We start from the raw sequence: 13162 nt of genomic DNA, 5'->3' as shown, positions 1-13162 counted from the left end.
CAGGATTTTGAACTCAGTGCAAGAACTCGTATAATGTAAAATGGTATGTCAAATTTAGCTGGACATTTATATAAAAAAATTCATCCAGGGAAATAAGCCGCGTCTGTGGGTCATGAGTAGGGACCGGATTTTTAGGTTTTTAAAAATACTATTTTAGGTTTTTGGAACAGATGAAATATGTTTCTTTTAGGTTTTATGCCCAACCTGTGAAAGGGATGGAAAAAACTGCCAGATCGTTAAAAATGTATCCTTACAGTTATTCTAAAAAATAAATATATATTGTTCAGACTTGAACAAGAATTATTTTTAAAAGTAACAAACAAACAAGCAAAACGGCATTATTTACTGGTACTGTTTCTGTTTGCAATATATGACCAAATACTTTTCAAGATTCTCGACTGAGAAGTTTTTTCTATTGTCTCTCAAAATACATTTGAAGGACGAAATGGTTCTTTTTATAGCACATGATGTCATAGGTGTAAATTTCATCGCTGCCACTGCAGCAGGTACCCACGATAACTGACAATTGAAGCTTTCCCCTGGAAAATGGAGCACAAATTTTTCATTTTTTCAAACCCTGGATTTCTTTGCAATGCTTTCTTCAGTTTTAATGTGACGGCTTCACCCACGGGTCCTGGTTCTTGTTTCTGTAAAAACGAGTCAATGGCATCAATTGCATCTTTTACTTGTAGCGACGAAGATTCCAAGTACTCAATATATTTTGGAAGGTCACTAAAATGTGCCTTGAGGAAAGCAAGGGCGTCATAGATGTTGTCACTGCTAAGTACAAATAAAAATCAAGATATAACGCAGTAAATACAGGATAAAGTTTATCATTTATCAACAATGATTTTGGGTATTTTTTTTTAGATACTAAGGTTCAATTTAGGTTTTTAGGTTCAACAGAATTCACACATAGGACTCCTGCGATCATGATTCGGAAAAGTATTCGTTAATACATAAAATGTCACTCTCATACTTCTTAATTGCATTTCGTATCTCTGAGCGAATTTAACGTTTTGACTTCGACATTATGAATGGATCAGCACACCATATTCAACGCGTATTAAATACTTGAGCAGGATAACACAACTGCACACATTGCGTTGCAATGTTACTATGAACAGATCGGGGTTCATTCGTTTTGTACGCTGCTGTACTCGCCAGGTACACAAAAGAAGGACGGCGCTGCACGTGCCATATACTCTGATACGAAACAACTTCACTTTTCCTTAAGTCATCCCGCATCCACTGTCTACTTATAATAAAGTAATTATTCACTAATAATAACAAAGCTGTATTTGAAAATATAATAGATTTATAATAGATCAAGCTGGAGAAAAACAACTTTAACAGAGACAGTGGACTCCAGCTCAGTCAGGCATGGACACCGGCCTTAGACCAACTCAGGCCCTCTTACAATCAAGGTCATGAAGATCACGGACCGAGGACGGCAACCGATTCCAACCGGCGGAACAGGGCTCGCCGCCCGCCAAACTTCACGCAGTAATCCCGGGAGGGGCGGAGCTTACGAGCGATGACAATTCCCGGCCCCGGATTGGCCGATCCGCCAACCAATCCCGTTTCACCTGAGACAGCCACATCTATACAACTTTCGACTTTCTGTTCGGACATCACTTCCCTGAAGATGGCTGCAGAGATAGCAGTCGAAAGCTTGGAGCATTCCAAAATCTTAACTCGGCTGATATCCCGCGAAAACATATTAGCGAACCAACGCCGAGAAAGCCTCAAATCATACATAATAGATTTAAGTCAATGATATTTATTTATAACAAATGCAGCGAAGCGCACGGGTATGGCTAGTTATGAATAAGATAACAATCAATATGGCTAGTTATGAATAAGATAACAGCCACAATGGAAACATCAGATATGCACATAGAGATACATTGTAATTTAAGAAACGAGGGAATATGACTGGCGGTTGTGGAACGAGGTCTGTGGAACTCCGTGAAAACATTTCAAAACACCTGTTTCTCTTTGCTTGCCCGACCAGATTCATTTAATTACCGTAGTTGAGTTGCTATGCATAGGTCTATTCAAACACTTCCATGTAAGGCGTACCGACGCAGGTGTATTTTCTTCAAACTACACGCAATACCAGGACGGATGAGCTTCTCAGATGTGCTCTGAACATGATTTTGCAATGACAGCGGATATTATACCGCCGCAGGCCGCTTCCCCAACATTTACTGTCACCTCCAGTGTTGTCAATTCGGAATTCCATTTACCGCTGTACAAGCTTTAAAAAACCGCTAAACTGTAGTTGAAAAAATCCAGATTTTTCTTAATACATCACTTCCAAATTTTAAATACAAACTATACAGTTTTAGGAACTGGAAAATTTTATAAAAATGTACACTAAATTATTGAAAGTGTTTATCACTTCGTAGGCTCTGTTCTATGCAAAATCGTATGGACAATTAAATCTGAATATTTTGCATTCAGTATCACCTTACACCAGCCATGGCGAAAATGTGATGGTGCGCCGAGCCACTGTGTAACCTGCAACGTGCATAGCACCTATGGCGGGAGGCGGACACCCGAAGGGGAAGTGAAGCAACTGTCTGACTTATTAATGGATTTTCATTTCCCTTACGTCAAGCACTGAAATACAATTTTATACAGTATAAGGTTAGAAACTAATGTTTAGTACGTGTAACGAAGAAGAAATGAACAATAAAACATAGGACACATTATCACAACCTAAAATTAACTGTCTTCAGAATGTCTCTGCGACAGAGTTTCAAAATCAGGAATTATATCACTTACTGCCAGCCATAGTTGATCACGAAGGTATTTGTCTGTCCGTCGTGATCTAAATTTGGTTTTTACTATGTTCATTGTTAAAAATAACTTTTCACAAACGTAAGTTATAGCGAACATGGTTTTAACAGAGCAAGCGAAAGAATGAAGCTTCGGATATTTATTTTTTGCCAAAGATTTGAAAAGTTCGACATTTGTCAAATCCTTACACCTAGCTTTCATTTAACATCACATTGTAAATCTGTAAGTTTAAATTGAAAGTCTAACCGCATTATTCTACATCTGCTGAAAAGGATCGACGTACAGATATAATAATAATAATAATAATAATAATAATAATAATAATAATAATAATAATAATAATAATAATAATAACAACACTTAACTTTTTAATGATTCATGAGTAACATGTAGTATAATGTAATATTCTCATCATATTGGCAGCAAAAAGTGCGTCCTCCCATCCTACTTGAAACTTTCGTTTTTGTAGAGGTAGGCTACATGGTTTCGAGAGGGACGTTGCGACGATACGCTACTCGCAGGTCAGAGACAAATACAAATGGAACGGAGTTTGACTCCAGTGAGTGAGAGAGTGGGGATTGGGGGAGGTAGGAAGCAAGAGAAATGCATAGCTATCATTGCGAGCCACAATGTGCTCGCGAGTCACATTTTCGCCACGGCTGCCTTACACCATTTACATCGAGCTTTCCAACTATCACCGAAACTTCTTCCACCCAATCTTTCAACACATTATGTTTTTTCACACGTCTCTAAACTTTTGTAAGTATGGCATTTTATGCGGCATATTTCAAAATTGAATGAAGTAGATCAAGAACTCGGAAACAATCACATTCCGTTCGAAATCTGATTTCACACTGAACTGGAGACGTGCCTGCCAACAATGAGTCTGGTTTTAAGTTTTAAGTATGTCTGTGTTACATAAACTACAATACGGAATGATAAATTAAATAATATATAATATAAGACGACATTAAGATAGATGGATCATATGAGGAGACAAAGAGGAAGCCAGAAAGTAGGAAAGACTGGGTTTGTAGTGAAAGACCTGCCCATAGACAGAACACTATAAATGAATGAATTAATAAATAATAATAATAATAATAATAATAATAATAATAATAATAATAATAATATAAGTTATCACAATTTAAAATAATAATTCAATTCATTATCTACTCTTTATGATTTTAAACATATCAATTCATATACAAAAACAATGCATACCGGTACTTGATTAGACTAAGAGTTGCATACCTTATTTGTACAACAATGGATGGGGCAGGAAATGGATGTAGTTGTACCAAATCGAGTTAACATAAAACGTTGATAATTTATACTGCACAATGAAAAATTGTGATAATACCATATTAATCTCTGGTTTATGATTAACTAATATTGTTGTCGGCAAGTACATATGAAAACAATTATAACATCTTTACAGAAAAAAAAACTTAAAAATATCGTCTCCCTCTGTCGGGATCATCAAAAAACGCCAAATAAATAGCTAGCAGCTGAATGTAAAATTCTGTAGCTGACTATAGTCCTGAAAACACCAGATTTAGCTACAAAACCGCTGACTTGGCAACACTGGTCACCTCGTGCTCTGGCGGAATCTCGAACAGTCCACGCGCAATGAATATAGGAAGTCAATTCAATTTCCTTAATGAGTGTGAGAGCCGTGTGAGTATGTAACATGAGTCCACCCGGCGGATACGATTGCAATGTCAATTCAATTGCACATTGTTTCTCTGAAAGCGGGTGTGCATGACGTTTACTCGACGGGTCGTCCTCGGTAGCCAACTGACTACCACACCAGTGTTGCCAACCAAGGAACAAGAAATCCCCCTATGTCATATTAAAAATCCCCCTAAAATTCAGATAAACCCCCTAAATTTTTAAATTTGTATTTGGAAAAACGCAACATAAAAATTAGCAAATGTGATTATACATACACAATTGAATAGAAAAAATATTCACACATCATGCACACTGACATGCAATAGAATCATAGGCGCCGACTTTTGAAATTCTTGCTTCATGCTCATGTAGACCTCGGATTTTTAGGCTCGAATAGGGTAGATTGCAACAATTTTATAGGAAATCCCTAAATGTATGCAACACGAGAAACTCTCGAGCGATGATATTGCCTAAAACTAGATGCATTAAAGAACGTATGTTTCAACCTACACTAAACGAGCCTAAAAATCCGAGGTCCATGTTATAAACTGCGCTACCTACATTTATAAATTCTTAATATAATTTTGTGTCCCGCACCGTGGCGTCGTGGTCTAAGGCATCCTGCCTTACGGAATACGCGCTGGTTCGATTCCTCATGGAGAAGAAATTTTCTCATGAAATTTCCGCTACTGTATGGGATCGGTGCCCACCCAGTATCGTGATACAATTGGGGAGCTATGATAGATAGCAAAATCCGGTTATGAAAGCTAACTATAACAGCTGTTAACCACACGATACTTCCATTCTGGTTGGATCATCGTCCACCTCTGCTTCGGTATGTGTACGTGAGGCCAGCAGCCGGATACTTAAAAATTTTGAAGGAGGTAAAGAAAAACATGTTTTAAATCAGTATAACAAATTTCGAGTCTCTAGCTCTACAAATGTGCAAGTTATAGACAACATGATATGATGTACAATTTCTCATCCATCTCCCCTTATGACCCGTTAAGCCTTGGTTTTTCTGAACCGACGCATGTGAGTTGGGAGGTGGGAGGCCCACATCGCACAAATCCGGACTACACAAAAGATAGTGAGTGGTTTCTATAACTGCGAGGTGCGAGGTCTGCGTACCTCGCAGTTATACAAACCACTCACTATCTTTTGTGTAGTCCGGATTTGTGTGATACAAATCCGGACTACACGAGAGATAGGCCTAGTGAGTGGTTTCTATAACTGCGAGGTGCGAGGTCTGCGTACCTCGCAGTTATAGAAACCACTCACTATCTTTTGTGTAGTCCGGATTTGTGCGATACAAATCCGGACTACACGAGAGATAGGCCTAGTGAGTGGTTTCTATAACTGCGAGGTGCGAGGTCTGCGTACCTCGCAGTTATAGAAACCACTCACTATTTTTTGTGTAGTCCGGATTTGTGCGATACGGGCCTCGCAACTAGCATGCGTCGGTTCAGAAAAACCAAGGCTTAACACACTACAGCGAGAAATATGTAATGCGTTTGTCGAGCCATGGAAAATACTTTTTTTTTTAGCACGGAGTCACGTTCGAAATAAGGCATAGCTGACATTGGTTGGCTAACGATTTTTTTAAAACATAGCTACCCCACCACCTGTATTTCCCGCTTCCACCGGTGGCCTAACCTAATTATAATCTGTAACATTTATATTAATGAATACAACTGAACAATTAATTTAAAGTCAGCTATTCAGATTTATGTAACTTTATATCTCTTAGGTCCCGCGCCGTGGTATCGTGGTCTAAGGCATTCTGCCTAGGACTCCCGTTACGGAATGCGCGCTGGTTCGAGTCCTTATGGGGGAAGAAATTTTCTCATGAAATTTCGACCAGTGTATGGGACCGGTGCCCACCCAGCATCGTGATGCACTTGGGGAGCTACAATAGTTAGCGAAATCCGGTTGCGAAAGCCAGCTATAACGGCTGGGGGAATCATCGTGCTAACCACACGATACCTCCATTCTGGTTGGATGATCGTCCACCTCTGCTTCCGCATATGAACGTGAGGCCAACAGCCGGCTGGTCGGTCTGGGCCCTTCAAGGACTGTAGCGCTACGGATTATTATTTCTATCACCTCATATCAAATTGCCTTCCGTATCGCGTAATAAAATTCGTATTTTATTTATCTATGGCTCCTCTGTGTAGCAACATATTTCTCGTCAGCGTGTGAAGACAATGAAGACATAACCACTGCTAGCTGTCTCCACATATATTACATAGTTCATAGTTATCGGTGTAGTGTGTTACAAATCTTAGACCAGGCGGGATCTAACTCCGGTTTCTTTCATAAGAAGCGATCAGCTGGCAGCGTATAGCTACGATGCGAGGAATACAAGCTTTTCTTATTATCGGTGCATTAACCATAATTGACCATTCAGTTTGTTCGCCCCTGACATTCAACCTCATGAATGATTACGCTGTGTATTACATCGAGGACATGACTGGCGCTAATCACAGTTCAGATGTCAAACTCAGCATGAGTAGAACACGGAGACCAACAACAGTAACAATGTTAAATTCTAGCAATTATGTAATATGTAGGAGACAAGCTGTTCAAACACAGTCCGACGCGATTCGCATTGCCTTTAAGTTGACTCGCTGCATTCTGGTGGTGCCGCGTGCGGTGAGACTCACTATCGACTACCAGAGTATTTAAGTTGCAATCCAGTCTGAGGGCCGTATTCAGAAACGTTCCTTATACACTGTGTCCACACTATAAGTATACAGAAATAACATCTTATATCGTAACTTGGATAAGGTTTATTAAATAAATTTCTTCTGCATTATATAGAGTAACTGAAAAAGTTTTCATTCCCACTAGTACACTTCAACATGACCACCATTTATAGCACGACAGGTACCAAAACGATACTCAACCTCTCGTCAGATGTTCACCAACATATCAGGTGTTATAAGCTCAACTGCTAGAATGATACGCTGTCTCAAATCAATCAAATTACGTACTTTCCTGCTGTATACAGAAGTTTTAATAAATCTCCACGCAAAAAAATCCAAAGGAGTTAAATCCGGGGATCTAGGCGGTCAGGAAGTTTGCCCACCCCAACCAATCCAATTTCTTGGGAAGGTTGCATCCAAAAACGTTTTAACATTTCGATGGAAGTGTGGTGGAGCACCATCCTGCTGAAATGTTAAACCTGGCGGAAATTAAGGGAATAGCAAGGGCATCTAGCAAATGATTCATGCATCTGATCCACGGTCATTTCGGCCACATGCTTTTTAGAATGTTTCCCTGTCTTTGAAATCAAACTTCCATTATCTCGTAGAGTTCTATCCCACCCGTAAATGGATTTGCATGTAGAAGGATCCACATTCGATTCCCTCCGTATGCGCGTAACTGAATTCAATTCTGCAAACCAGAGCACGCATTGAACTTTTTGCTGTACCGTCCACATCTCTATTGACAAGGAACTAGTCTGATAAATGCAAATTTTCATTCATGCAACAATAAGCTTGAAACGAAACATTTCACAGAACAATGGCCATACAACAATAGCTTGAAACAAAACATTGCACACAACAATGGCCATGAAAATGGTATGGAATGAAACCTTGGAGAGTTTTTCTATTGATTGAGCATTATCTTAAGGAATTATAATATTCGGTTGTGAAATTATAAGCTATTATTTCTGTATAATCTTAATGTGGACACGGTGAACTTTACTGTAACTTATCTTTCTCTCGAGCTGGCATAAATCGAGGAATTTGTATTCAGAGTCCCAACTTACTGTATACTCAAATTCAAGTCAGAGGTAAGTAAAACTAAAGTTAAATTCAAGTTAGCTCAAGACCTACTTTTAATTTGACTTAGATCTAATACAACGATAAAAAAGTGTAAATATAGCTATACGATGTGTAAAACCAATTTAATGATTTTGACGAGTTCTTGGAATGTATGGACTATTTATATGAACATTTTGATCATACTGTTCCCAAAAGATATGTAAGAAACTATGGCTGTTCGTTTAATGCACGAACAGATTCTGAGTCAGTATGGGCCAGTTTCTGTCAGATGATTTTATAATTCACTGTGGGCTAAAGCAAGGAGATGCACTATCACCTTTACTTTTTAAAATTTGCTCTAGAATATGCCATTAGGAAAGTCCAGGATAAGAGAGAGGGTTTGGAATTGAACGGGTTACATCAGCTCTTTGTTTATGCGGATGAGGTGACTGTTAGGAGAAAATCCACAAACTATTAGCGAAAACACGGGAATTTTACTTTAAGCAAGTAAAGAGATAGGTTTGGAAGTAAATCTCGAAAAGACAAAGTATATGATTATGTCTCGTGACCAGAATATAAAAATTGGAAATTTATCCTTTGAAGAGGTGGAAAAATTCAAATATCTTGGAGCAATAGTAACAAATATAAATGACACTCGGGAGGAAATTAAACGCAGAATAAATTTGGGAAATGCGTGTTATTCGGTTGAGAAGCTCTTATCATCCAGTCTATTCTTAAAAAAGCTAAAAGTTATAATTTATGAAAAAAAAAAAACAATTATATTACCGATTCTTCTGTATGGTTGTGAAACTTGGGCCCTCACTTTGAGACAGTAACAGAGGTTAAGGGTATCTGAGAATGAGGTGCTTAGGAAAATATTTGAGGCTAAGAGGGATAAAGTTACAGGAGAATGGAGAAAGTTATATAACGCAGAACTGCACGCATTGTATTCTTCACCTGACGTAATTAGAAACATTAAATCCAGACGTTTGAGATAGACAGGGCGTGTAGCACGTATGGGCGAATCCAGAAATGCATATAGAGTGTTAACTGGGAGGCCGGAGGGAATATGACCTTTGGGGTGGGCGAGACGTAGATGGGAGGATAATATTAAAATGGGTTTGATGGAGGTGGGATATGATGGTAGAGACTGGATTAATCTTGCTCAGGATAGGGACCGATGGCGGGCTTATGTGAGGGCGGCAATGAATTTCCGGGTTCGTTAAAAGCCACAAGTAAGTATTATTATTATTATTATTATTATTATTATTATTATTATTATTATTAAGGAATTTGAAAAATTTAAGGATATGGCAACCTCAAGCGAAAATTACGAGTATAAACACCGGTAACAACCAGAGTGGAAGATTTGCAATAGCATCTAATGGGATAAGGATTTAAGAATAAATCAAAAACAATATTTACAGTGCTGTAATGAAAAGTAGGCTATACGATCATACGATTTTAAAACATGTCAATTGATAATAATTAATTCTAATACAAAGACAATTGGAGTGAAATTTTACGTACCTACGTCAGCGAGATTAACCCTTAAACTCAGTCATTCAAGAGAAGTTGAATGTTAAAAATAGAACTATTATAGCTGCATTCAAACAGAACATACGGTAGGAATAAAATGGTGCAGGCATGTATAGAAATAAACATAGAAGAAAGGAACAGATGAAACTGCAAGAAAGAGATCCGTAAGGACATCAAAGGAGTACATAATAGTCTAACGCTTTAATGTTCAGGAATTGAAGATGCCAATAATATTTAAAGACCGATGCATCTTCATACATCAGCAGCAACAGCAGTATTGTATTTTCTAGAGCTTGTTCCATATTATATTCGATTTCTTTGATATATTCTTTCGAAGCGAGTAAATAAACAATTGACTGCTTATGCTGACACAGTATTAATAATAATAATAATAATAATAATAATAATAATAATGACTTTATTTAACCTGGCAGAGTTAAGGCCGTAAGGCCTTCTCTTACACTCAACCAGGATTAAAACTTGCTTACACAGTTGAAAATAAAACTGGATCAGAATTAAGTAATTACACACTGATACAATTTAGGTACATAATGAGATCAAAAGAGGTAGTTACATAAAAATTTACCTCATAAAATAAAAATAAACATAGTGTGAAATACATATTAATGTTGTTAGAATCAAATACGAATCACATAAAAACAGAAGCCGATAATTCAATTAAAAATGTACACAGTAAAAATAAAAATAAACACATTAGTATACATATTAGTATTAGATTACAATTAAGTAGGATTTACATAATTAAACCATAAAGCGACAAAAATAGATTATTAATAAAAAAAACAACACTGCATATTGGCGTTAAGTGTGATAAATAAACACGATTTATATGATTATACAATAAAAATAAGAAACAAAAAAGAAAATAAAAAATAAAAATAAATACAGTTGAACACATTCTATTAAATATTTGCAACGCGTTAGGTCTGGCAACTCATCATAAGATATTTTTCTAATTTACATTTAAAGGAAATTAAAGTTCGGCAGCCCTTGACTTCAGGCGGCAGAGAATTCCAGTGACGAGAAGTAGCAACAGTGAAAGATGAAGAATAAAGAGATGATGTGTGGAGTGGTATTTCTAGCGTGTTATCATAGTCTAGTAAATACAGTCACGAAGCTTGAGTTGTGAGGATGCTAGAAACAATAGACTGTGCCGGTACTATTTCGCATTGTCTGTAATAAGACGATAGTAGCGATCCTAGTGGTTAGCAACTATCTATGGATGCATATTTACTACGTATTGAGCTTCGTGACTGTATATACTAGACTGTACTGTGCTCCAACCACGAGAAAGTCTCTGCCGGATGAGACGAAAGGGAGTAATGCTGTGAATGAATGTTGATGTCATAAGATGTCATAAGGTCACACACGTGGATACTCGTATCTCCATTGGCTCGCTCTCACAGTACAAACAATAACATTGTTACACACATATACTAACCTAGTTACAAAATTAGATCACTGTTAATCTCCTGGTCTTTTAATCTCTCCATATAGGAAATAACATATGCAAGAGAGCGCATGGTTTTTAAACTGACGTTATAACGATAATATTATCTATCTACTTCGCTCCAATAGATGACGCAATAGTAAGCACATTCCTTTCACGGTTGATCTCCTGGTTGGAGAACAGTAGTATTATTGTATAATCCACGTTACATCCCATTTATGTAATGCATTCTTTCAACGCATTTTGAGATTATCTAATTTAATTACCACTTATTACGTTATTTAACGACGCTGTTTCAACTAAGCGGTTTATCGTCGTTGGAATAGATGATAGGATTGTATTTGGCGAGATAAGGCCGAGTATTCGCCATGAGATTACCTGATATTCGCCTTAGAGTTGAGAAAAACTCCCAACTAGGTAATAATGCCAAGCGGGATATGAATCCAGTCGCGAGAGTAGCTCCGGATCAGAAGGCAAACGCGCCTACCGTCTTAACTTTGTGATTCGTATCGTTTTATATTATAATATTATTAATATATTCCCTCTTATTAACATATTATTTCATACATTAGAACAATGAATAAACGCAAGAGAAATAAAAGGAAAGGTCTATGATAAATAGAGTAAATAATATAAGCTGGTAAGGAATGGGTTGGGGGGAAAAAAAAGGTGAAGATTTTAAAGGTATTTCAAAAAGATCGGAGGACGGAAATTGTAGATTACATTAGAGATTAATTTTATATATTCTAATATATGAGAGGATAAACGGCATATGAGAATTATTTTTAGATAGAATGAGTGACGATTGTGACAAATTAATGTAAATAAATGTAGTGATGGACCCTATATGGAAATGTGAGGGAAAACACTATATGAAAGTTGTCTGAAGATAATAAAATATGAAATATGAAAATGAAAAATAGCATTATTTCACATTATTACAGCATTCCTTCAATAAAACAAGTCAATGAATTAGGGTTGCCAACTTTTCAAAATAAAAAGGAAGATTTTATCGACATTTTTAAATGACTCGTGCTTTCTTAATTTTTATTTAAAAATTATATATTAAAGGGTTACACATACAACCATTGTACACACACTCAAACATATTTTAGTGTCTTAGTATTTAATTTTTAACGACATTTTCATATTTTGAAACTGATTTAGCAATTTATGTAATTTTTAATACATTATTACAGTATTTTACTATTACCCAACGCATAATTCGTAATAAAGGATAAACGTGTTGTACAGAATTCCTTCAATAAAACATGTCAATGAATTAGGGTTGCCAACTTTTGAAAATAAAAAGGAAGATTTTATCGACATTTTTAAATGACTCGTGCTTTCTTAATTTTTATTAAAAAAATTATATACTAAAGGGTTACACATATCGTACAACCATTGTACACACACTCACACATATTTTCGTGTATTAGTATCTAATTTTTAACGACACTTTCATATTTTGAAACTGATTTAGCAATTTACTGTCATTTTTAATACATTATTACAGTATTTTACTATTACCCAGCGCCAAATTCGAAATAAAGGATGACAGTGTTATACGGGGAAATAAAAAACGTAAGGCCACATTAGCATCCAAGAAAACGTAAAAATACGGGAAAAACGTACAACCCGGCAAACCTATAACCTTACTATTATGACAGGTGTTGTATTGCATTTTCCACGTATTCACATTTTTTTATGTTCTAGTGATATTTAACTTATTTTATATTTTTATTTTCATATTTTCCGATAATGGTATATCTATAATGTGATAAGTTGAGCTATATATAATCATAATTTTCCTTACTGTGTGTACTTGAAAATATTGTATTCATCATATGCTTTGTACTCCACTATTTTATTATTATTATTTATCATTATTATT

General features: G+C 36.5%; 2 protein-coding genes across 11 annotated transcripts in view; one reads left to right on the top strand and one right to left on the bottom strand.

Moving 5' to 3' along the window:
• Positions 1 to 13162, top strand: part of LOC138709004 (PIH1 domain-containing protein 1-like) — a 181248-nt gene that overhangs the window by 99728 nt on the left and 68358 nt on the right. The window lies entirely within an intron of this gene.
• Positions 1 to 13162, bottom strand: part of MRP (Multidrug-Resistance like Protein 1) — a 246098-nt gene that overhangs the window by 231992 nt on the left and 944 nt on the right. The gene's annotated exons all lie outside the window — the stretch shown is intronic.

The sequence above is a fragment of the Periplaneta americana genome, chromosome 11, assembly GCF_040183065.1.
Source record: "Periplaneta americana isolate PAMFEO1 chromosome 11, P.americana_PAMFEO1_priV1, whole genome shotgun sequence".
NCBI lineage: Eukaryota > Metazoa > Arthropoda > Insecta > Blattodea > Blattidae > Periplaneta > Periplaneta americana.
This window is presented reverse-complemented; position numbering and strand designations above follow the sequence as displayed.